At 33.6% G+C, this 10,201-nt stretch overlaps 1 protein-coding gene across 6 annotated transcripts in view; it reads left to right on the plus strand.

Annotated features, from left to right (window-relative positions):
• The window catches only part of LOC106461565, an 89,102-nt gene that overhangs the window by 32,525 nt on the left and 46,376 nt on the right, over window positions 1-10,201 (plus strand). Inside the window, exon 1 of one of the 6 annotated variants that reach the window (XM_013921401.2) lies at window positions 9,226-9,560. The exons of the other annotated variants lie outside the window; for them this stretch is intronic. The gene's annotated coding sequence lies outside the window, so the exon portion shown is untranslated. Of the gene's footprint in view, window positions 1-9,225; window positions 9,561-10,201 lie in introns of those variants that run through there. 6 annotated transcript variants of the gene reach the window in all.

Genomic DNA, 10,201 nt, shown 5'->3' on the forward strand with positions numbered 1-10,201 from the left:
AGTGTTTGACATAAAATGCAAATTAAAGTATAATTCAGAATAGTTTTGCATTTACGAGTGTTATAAGTCTTTTAAGTATTGTAGTATTTGACACAAAATGTAAACTAAAGTACTATTCAACATATGTAAGGTTAAAAATATATTTTTTGTCATATAAACACAGTGTTTTAAGTTTTAACCATCTTAGTATTTGGCTAGAATTTTAAAACAAAGTTCTAATCAGCATATGTAAAATTAAAAATATACTTTTTGTCATATAAACAGTAAATAAAGGTACTTTTGCTTTTCAGTATCATGGTCATGCATTGGCTTCTTGTTTCTTTATATGACATTGGAGTTTTTATTATAAATTTTAGTGCTGCACGAAATTATATTTAGAACTGCACAAGTAGGGGTCTACTGCACATTAAAATAAACCCTGCCGTTTTTACAGTTAGTAGAAATAGAAACCATATTTCCTATTTCATAGAAAGATTGTTTGTTTGGTCGTTCCAGAGCAAAGCCGAACTTCTCAGTAAAAGATGCATATAGATATATCAGAAGATTTATAACATTTCCATAATCATGAAACATAACTTTTAATGTAAGTTTAAATTGCGCTGAACATGAGTTATAAGAATCGTATTATTGTAATGGTTTCTATTGTCGGACGAATTCGTCGGTAAAAAGAAGATTGTTTGTTTCAAGTTAAGCACAAAGCTACACAATGGGCTATCTGTGCTCTGCCCACCACGGGTATCGAAACCCGGATTCTAGCGTTGTAATAAAAAGAAGAATGCAGTTAATGATAGCGAAATCATTTTATTTGTTCGACTATGAGCTCTGCAAGTTTTATATTAACTAATGTTCACTGATAGACCACGCTATCCGTAAACTCCAGTATGATAATTTTATTAAGTTGGTAATTTCAAGCGCTGACTTTTTTTTTCGGTATTAATAAAGTTTTGAATATTTCTACCCGCGCTGAGATTCCCGCGAGACAGTCTCATGGACCATAGTATGGGAAACATTGACATATACCATAAAAAGTAAAGTTAATATCGGAACAGTTTTTATTTTCATTATGTTTTTTTTGTCCCTTGATTGGTTCGATTCCTCGCGATGGACACAACAGATAGCCCAATGTGGGATAAAAACACCAAAATATTGTTTGGTTGTCATCAAATGTTTTTGGTCTTTTAAACAATAGGTGCAGAACATTAGTTTTTTTTCTTAATTTAAAGAACTTAATCTATATATATTTAAATCGTTTACTTTATAGGAATGCTCTCTCTACTTGATCAGGGGTTGCTTATCACACGCATTAGCTTCACGTGAGTTTTACAGTTTGTTTTGATGAACATTTGGGTGGAATATTTCAGGTTCCACTTCAACTAAAATCGTATAAAGTTATAAAAGTTCATCACACCTTTTACAGGGTACTATTATAATTATTTAGGGTTAAGTAGCCTTTTATCATAAATCTTAAACTTGTAAGAAAGCACTAGAAATAAAAATGGCTAATTAGTTGTTTAACACATTTTAACTTCAATTAGTTTTTAACTTCCAATGGTTTCTTAAATGTTTAATACATTTTAACTTTTGGTAAGTACTATATCTAATACTTTTTGTTCAACTGACCTTTTTAACTCGCAGCAACAATAATTCGATTTACTGAGTATATTAGAGCTTAAGTTACTTTACTGATGATGAATAAGTAGTGAACACGACAAGAGTATGCCGAACACACGTATTGTTATAGATGGCTCTACCTGTATGCAGGTGCCAGCTTCAATGTCAGAGTTTTGATGTGGACTCCCATTTTTAGCTGTGATTGCGTGCAGTTTAAGTAGAATGGTGTAAAGTGAATAAATAAGACGATGTTTCGTTCCAACTGTCGACACTGTATATGGTTGTGTTACAGCAGCGCAACGGGATGTCCTTAGCATTGCAACATCACTGTATCCATTCAATTAGTCAAGTTTGTTTGTTTGTTTTTTGAATTTCGCGCAAAGCTACACTAGGGCTATCTGCCCTAGCCGTCCCTAATTTAGCAGTGTAAGACTAGAGGGAAGGCAGGTAGTCATCACCACCCACCGCCAACTCTTGGGCTACTCTTTTACCAACGAATAGTGGGATTGACCGTCACATTATAACGCCCTACGGCTGAAAGGGCGAGCGTGTTTGGTGGGACGAAGATTCGAAACCGCGACCCGCAGATTGCGAGTTGAGCTCCCTAACCACCTGGCCATGCAGGACTCATCTAGTCAAGTTCTGTCTTCTGTTTTATTGTTGAGTTTACACTTGAGAAATAAGACGACGATAGCGTCCTCAATGCAGTAAATGATTTAACTCAACTTATAAATCACTTTATTGCAGCCGCACTAAATTTTCTATATAGATGCTTATTCTCTCTCTAAAGCGATTTATGTCCGAAATATACTAAAGCTATCAGATATATATTCCAACATTATTACTGTACTTACAATAAAAGTATTGTCTGTTACTTAAAAAGATAATTGTTTTAATTAAGATTTAGATCGTACTGTTTTATTCACTCAAGACATTATCTTCCCACGTTTCTATTTTGCTTTTATACTCATATTTACTTATAAAATAAAACAGTTTAGTATATATAATTCCAGCACTTACACTTCGAGTGTGAGTATGAGCAAATAAATAGTTTAAACAAGCTTTAGTTGTTTTTTCTTGCTTTGTGAAGAATCATCATCAATGGCCTTTCAGGAAGCTTTAAATCTGAGAAAGTATACCAGAAACTACAGAGTAAAATGTAAATGAAAACTTGCATCTTTGCTTTTGCTTTTCTCTCTTTTTAAATATTTACCTCAATTCTGCTAGAGTTTTACTGCAATTTCACCTTCTCGGAGAAACATTATAAACCCAAATAGCCCAGGTACAACGTCGGACAGTTTCCAGTTACCATACTCAAAATTAAGGTAATCGAGCCAGCTAACTCTGGGTGATGCGAGAAATAAAAAAAAACCAACAAATTATCGAAAATGTCCCCCAATTAAATGTGTGCGGGACTGCATAGAACTAACATACACGTAACTGATAAAGTTCTGGGCATGCAGTTATAACGTTGAAAGACGTACTGATGAATAATTCTTCAAATACCAAAATATAATCAACAACTAAAACGTGTTATGACAACTGTTACTAACACAGTCAAGATAATTGAACATCGATATCGAGTTATTATTTACAATTTTTTAGCTCCCGATACGTTGAGGGGTTAATACTTCAGCACAAAAACATATTTTCATTTTAATCACAGAATGATGCGCTACAGAATGATCACTTTACACCTCAGCGAGATATCTTAAATTTCTGCATCAAAGAACAACTGGAACTCTCGATTAAACTGGTCAAAATTGACAGAAAAGTGCGAGTTTAAGTTTCGAAATTTTATTTTATTTTTCGTGACATATGTGAGTTTTTCAAATCAGAATTACCGTTGTTGTTATAGAAAAACATGTTGACAAGAGTGAATAGACTTTATGGCACCAAACTAATCGTATGTATTAACATAACTTACCAGAAATGTGTGACATACAGAGACACCTTTCGGTGATTAGAAAATATAACACATTTAAGATAGTAGTGTTCTAATAAACAATTCCATATATAGCAAGACCACCACACAATGTTAGTTAAATATATACGTACAGTTCTGATATTTATGTAACTTCTTACTGTTTATTTCTTTTATATAGATTTTTCAGAATTAGCTGCAGCGCTTTCAACATATATTTGGAATGAGTCCAATATATATATAATGAATAAATCTCAGATACTTACATATGCAAACCGCCCAAGGAAGGCAGTGTAGTATATAAACAAATGACAACGAGTTATTTATTTCAAGGGTATTATATTTAGTGCAGACATGGTAGAGTTTTGACTGTAATGAACTACTCCTGCCTCAGTGCATATAGAAGCCGAAACGTCATGCGCCTGTAGAAACATGAAGGAGCAGTCCATTAAATCCACAAAGGCCATAACGAATTTTTTAGCTTTATTACGTGTTTTGCTTTTTTATAATGTAGATACGACACTTTGAGTGTGCGTGTAAAGTTAAATAAAGTTCTAAAATCGAATTTTCTTCTAGTTGGATAGGAGCTTATTGATTAAGTCACCTACTGAATCTCAAAAACGACACCTGGACTTTGTATGGTGTAAAGACATATACAATCACTTTGCACAATGCACCATAAATATCTCAAAAAAAAATGTCAAGTTTGGATTACATGCAGCTGTTGTTCATACACATTAACATAAGCTAGAATAGCTGACTGTATAAGACATACGCATTACCTTTGAAAGCGTTACAAAGGAACTACAGTATAAATTATTTATCGTTGTCATTCCCACAACTAGAAATTTATAAATTAGGGGGGAAATAAGAGTTTAGAAGGAACCCATGCTGAACGTGGAACACCTGTTTGGTGGTAATTTACTGTGTTTTTTTTATTGGTTATTTTAAGCGTTAGTGGTCGTTTTACATTATTGTTCTCTTATGGTTCCATTTATCGTTTTTTTTTTACAATAAACTGAGTTGGAAAAACAGGAGAAGCTTAGACGGCGTCCAATCTGAAGTCAGAAAGTGGGTTAAGTCTAATCAGGTGTGTGTGACTGAATACGAGCCGATGCCTGGTGTTTTCAACGTTCAGAAGAACGAATTATGGATGAAAACCGTATACAACTTTTATATAGCCATGAATTATCATTCTCTTATTAATAATCACCATCACTAAATCTTTGTAGAAGAAAAATAAATAGACTGTCTGCTATGTTGCAGGAATCAGTGTAATTTTCATACAGGTGATTTAGAAAGTGTACTCATCTGAAACTAAGTCAATTAAGTTAAGAACTTATATCTGTAAGAGATATCGAGTTAGAGTACAGGTGCATTATTTGTGCAATACGCTAAAACCAGCGAGCGTCGCAAGTCGTTGTCCAGATCTCATGCCATCAGTTTCAGCGAAAACAGCTTTAAAGACTGCAGTACATCAATTAAATGAACATTTAGGTGTTTCATAGATGTTCTTATTTGTCCCTGATTACTTGCGTGAAATCTTCGAATTTGCTTTTTAGCGCTGACGTTCTACTTACAAGAGGCGTGCCTTAGAAATCGTCGTCCCCTCTCTTCTTCACTACCGGATGCAAGGAAGAACAACAGTATTATACGCAGGCGTAAACTTGTTCTTGAAATCTTCGCCATGGTTCTTGGGTGGGATTTTGTCAGTAGTTAGCTCTGTAATTAGTAACGCACACAATGGTATCTTTCTGTGTAGGAGAGTAATGACCCACCTTTCTATAGAGATAATTTTATATTTCTATGTTATTTTACTTGTTCATGTGTACATCCTTTGTAAAGGTCAAAAGAGGTGAATTTCTTGTGTCAAACGTTTAGTGCAGAACATCCCACAAAGCGTTATATACTTACTATATAGAAATATATATATTATGGAATATTATAATGTCGTATTCTTCTGTAGTCCTCCGATGGGACAGCGGTAAGTCTTCGGATTTACAATACTAAAATCAGGGTTTCGATTCCCCTCAGTGGACACAGTAGATAGTCCGATATGGCTTTGCTACACATATTCTTCTGTATTGTATATGCATGTTTTATACTATATATAAACCAAAGATAGTTATCCACTGTGTTTAAAAACTACTGTCTTTTTTTACTTGTTTTTTAATCACCTATGCCACAGATATAAATAGTTAACATACGTCAACCTATGACACAGCTATAGGTAGTTAACATACGTCATGATTTCCACGTTACAAAACCAGACATTTTTTTTTCATTTTTTATTATTTCGTGAATTTTCTGACAGGGTTGTAGCTAATTTTTTTAAAAATGATTTTCCCAGCCTTGTATTTAAAACAAAACATTTATAGTAATTAATTTGACTACATAAAACTCATAGGATATCCGGATTACTGTCCTGAAGCTTCTCTTGATATATCGGTCATCAGGTATCTGTTACACAGAAAACTGATGATATTAATCAAACTAAGTGTTTAATATATTTCTAAGTTTATTGTTGTTCGAAAGTTACTGATTCAAAAATCTTTAAAAATATATATTAAATATGTATGAATAACGTATTTAGTCATTCTTGGATGCATAGAGGCAGAGAAACGGACAAACAGACACAGAGAAACAAGAGGCCTAGACAAATAGACACAGACAAACAATGGACCTAGACAAACAGACACAGACAAACAGAAACGGACAAACAAGAAACCTAGACAAACAGAAACGGACAAACAAGAGACCTAGACAAACAGAGAAATGGACAAGACAAATTCGATAACCAAGCTCGATGACAGAAAGCAAACAATCGTTTCTTCTGAGTTGTTGCAAACTTCGTGTGAGTTAATTTTAGTGAAGATATACTGTCGAATTGATGTTTTGGAAAAAAACAAACTTTTATAAACACATTCCACACATTTATAAACACATTCACTTAATGACATGTATCCTACTACATTATATCACATCAATGGACTGTTTATATTATTCAAATCAATCAGAAGTGGTGAGGTTTAAGATAATAAATGTTAGTGACGTTGTGGACCTACCCTATGACAATATCAGAAATGTAAATTACAAAGGTGTAGAAAATAACAAATAAAACACTAATCAAAACCGTTTCATAACAATAAGAGTAAAAGAAATATATGCAAATAAGGTAAACATCTTAACAGTATTATGAAATGATAATAAGCAACCATTAGCTGTGTTCAAAGTGATGCCGAAATGTGACATAAACCAGTATGACGGCTTGCTAACTTATTGTCATTACTGGTGACTGTTCTTGGTTTGCAGTTACAGCATCAAAGTGAAAATGATTCCATAGTGCGCAGCCGCTGAAACTTGTTTCATATCATTTGATGCGAAGAAACCGTTCGGCACGCAATATGGCATTAGTGCGGGTACTTTGTTGGCACCCTCCATACAGTACTGTTCTTCAAATGAATGTTGTAACATTATTTAGATGATATTGGAACAGCTCTTATATAATATATATTATACATACATATATACACACACATATACATATTATAGTACTACTTTTTCACTTCTTGATTGCGTATTGGTGGGATATAAATAAGATTTTTAATATTTGATATTCTAGTTGATAATTATTGTTTTGCCTCTCGGTAAATCTGGGGCTTATAACGCTAAAAATCGGATGTCGATACCCGCATTGGGCAGAGCACAGATAGCCCATTGTGCATAACAAACAACTTTTTTTAGATTTTGGATTCTTATATTTAATGGATGTTGTCCGACAGAGGCGTCACTAGGCACTGATTGGCACACGGGGCTCGTGCTCCGAATCTTTTAAGTATGTAGCTACGCCTCTGTTGTACGAAACACTGTTTTTAATTTGTTCAGATGAGGACAGTGCAAAGTAACTTCTAGACTAAGGTCTATTTCCGCTACTGTTTTAATTCTAAGGTTTTATATAACGCTGAGGTAGCTTAGAATATTAATTACCCATATCTTCTGTCTTTAATTTTTTTTTTCATAAGAGTATTGCCATTTGTATACATCAAACATGTTTATGTTGTTGTTGTTTTTCTTTTCCTGAATTCCTCACCTTCCCCAAAAGTTCTTTATTTATACTGGCTAAGTTTCCATTATTATATACATAACTCATCATTATATGAATCTGTCACATCTGCTACAACTATTCTGGTTTTCTTCTTCGACAACTACTTTTAAAGATTGCACCTGAAAGATACATACTCTATATTTATATCTAAGGCTTGTCGTAAATATATCTGTAACTGTCTTGATGTATTATGTACAATTTGGTATCACAGTTTAACTTGCTATCCAATGTCCCATTATTGTAAAATGCTTAAAATATAGTATATTTACTGCCATTCGTGCCAATTAATTAATTCATCTCACAATTGTTCATGTAAAAAAAAACTGGTTGTTCAGGTCAATTAATTTTACTAGGGCTGAGTACACTTATTGGTCAGGATGTCCACTGTGTTTTTTTAAATCTATTTGTCGTGTATGAGCTGAGGTTGCTGATTGGTTGTCCTGACTTATACGCTAAACATAAGTATCACAATAAGACCCATTCTTTACCAGGAGAGTTGTTAGATAACTTTATAGAAATTTATTACATTAAAATGATAAACTTCTGATACAGTTAATGTTCGTTTATGTGGAGATATTTTAGTTGTGCAACAGCCTGTAATAGAATGTGAAATAGATGTAACAGATCACCGAGAAACTTGAAGAAAGCTTCACTCTATACAGTTAATGTTCGTTTATGTGGAGATATTTTAGTTGTGCAACAGCCTGTAATAGAATGTGAAGTAGATGTAACAGATCATCGAGAAACTTGAAAAAGCTTCACTCTATACAGCTAATGTTCGTTTATGTGGAGATATTTTAGTTGTGCAACAGCCTGTAATAGAATGTGAACTAGATGTAACAGATCATCGAGAAACTTGAAGAAAGCTTCACTCTATATTTTATGTAAACGGTCTTCAATAGCAACTTGGCATAAATATTTGATAAAAACAAGTTGGAGAAACAGGTTTTTACACGCCTTGTACATTCTAGAAATATTTTTCTGTTGAGACTAATGTCTGTGACCTCGACATTTAGTATTTTTTCTTCCAGTTTATGATATTGAAGAAAGACAATTTATCCATGAAAGTTAAGAATACCGACGTTATTAGCTCTGGCCTGATGTGGTTGTAAAAATTGGAAACTTGATTCTTGAAGGGTTTTTTATTTTTTACCGCTAAAGTAATGCATTTTTGAAAGAATATGGAACTTGCGTGTCAACTTTATTTATAATGTGCATATCTTTTGTTTTTTTAAGTTCTCATCCATACGTAACGTATTTTTATAAGCACATATACACGCGGCCCAGAATGTGAACGTGGTCTAAGAAATGTTTTTGAACGTCGCACAACAATTGTTTGGTTTTCGTAAATCAATTATATCAGTGCTTTGCATTATGACGTAGAAAATGTTATACACATTGTTCATTTACTGTTGCTGTTTCTAATCAGTGAAATACAACTGATCACGTTTTGTGGATATGCATCTGTTGCTTGACATTCCGATTCATCTAACAGTTGTTAAGAAACTGTCCTCTTTCTCGTCATGGTATGTCCCTTAAACTTCCTTTTGTAGTCACGGCACATCCTCTAATTCTCTTTTGTCGTCATGGTACAGCCCATAACAGAGCCGGGACCAAAACAAAGCGCATGATACCTATACGCTGTAGTTCTCACGTGATTACAATGATGTCACAATCGGCAGGTGTCAAGTCACGTCGAATAAGTGTTGAGATAAAACGCCAGTGTAATCAGACAGAATAGAACTTACAGTTCACTGCTGGTTCCCTACGTTTGGTGACAGCGTTCGCCTCTTCTGTTTTATTATTTTCTTCCTTTTTTTTTATCTTTACTGTGGTAAATATGTAAAAATAAGAAACTGGTCGTTCTCTTTGTAACTACCGGTCTTCCTAAACCTGCCTTCTACGAAAGTTAAGCTTGCGGTAAGTAATTTCACGTATAAAATACAATTTATATATATTTAATTACCTAGTCTAAATAATTGTTGTTTTAAGCCATTGATTTTTATTTATTTCAGTATGCGTCCTGTATTGTATTGATTTGAAGATTTATATGTAAAATTAGGTTGGTTTTCGCCTTTCGTTTTTTTTTTTGTTTTTTTTCTTGTTATGTTATACTTGAATACAACGGTTTAAACAATATGTTAATAAGTTACCACAATTATGCAACGATGAAACCATGGTATTTCAACAGTTAGTTGCTGGAGATTAGTGCACCGGTTAAATCGATATATTAATAATTCCACAACAATACAACTAGTGACGTAGTTTAATGTACTTGATGTGACTGTGTTAGTAACAGTTGTCATAACACTTAATGTACTTGATGTGACTGTGTTAGTAACAGTTTGTACAACACTTAATGTACTTGATGTGACTGTGTTAGTAACAGTTGTCATAACACTTAATGTACTTGATGTGACTGTGTTAGTAACAGTTGTCATAACACTTAATGTACTTGATGTGACTGTGTTAGTAACAGTTGTCATAACACTTAATGTACTTGATGTGACTGTGTTAGTAACAGTTGTCATAACACTTAATGTACTTGATGTGACTGTGTT

Source organism: Limulus polyphemus, unplaced genomic scaffold, assembly GCF_000517525.1.
Source record: "Limulus polyphemus unplaced genomic scaffold, Limulus_polyphemus-2.1.2 Scaffold987, whole genome shotgun sequence".
NCBI lineage: Eukaryota > Metazoa > Arthropoda > Merostomata > Xiphosura > Limulidae > Limulus > Limulus polyphemus.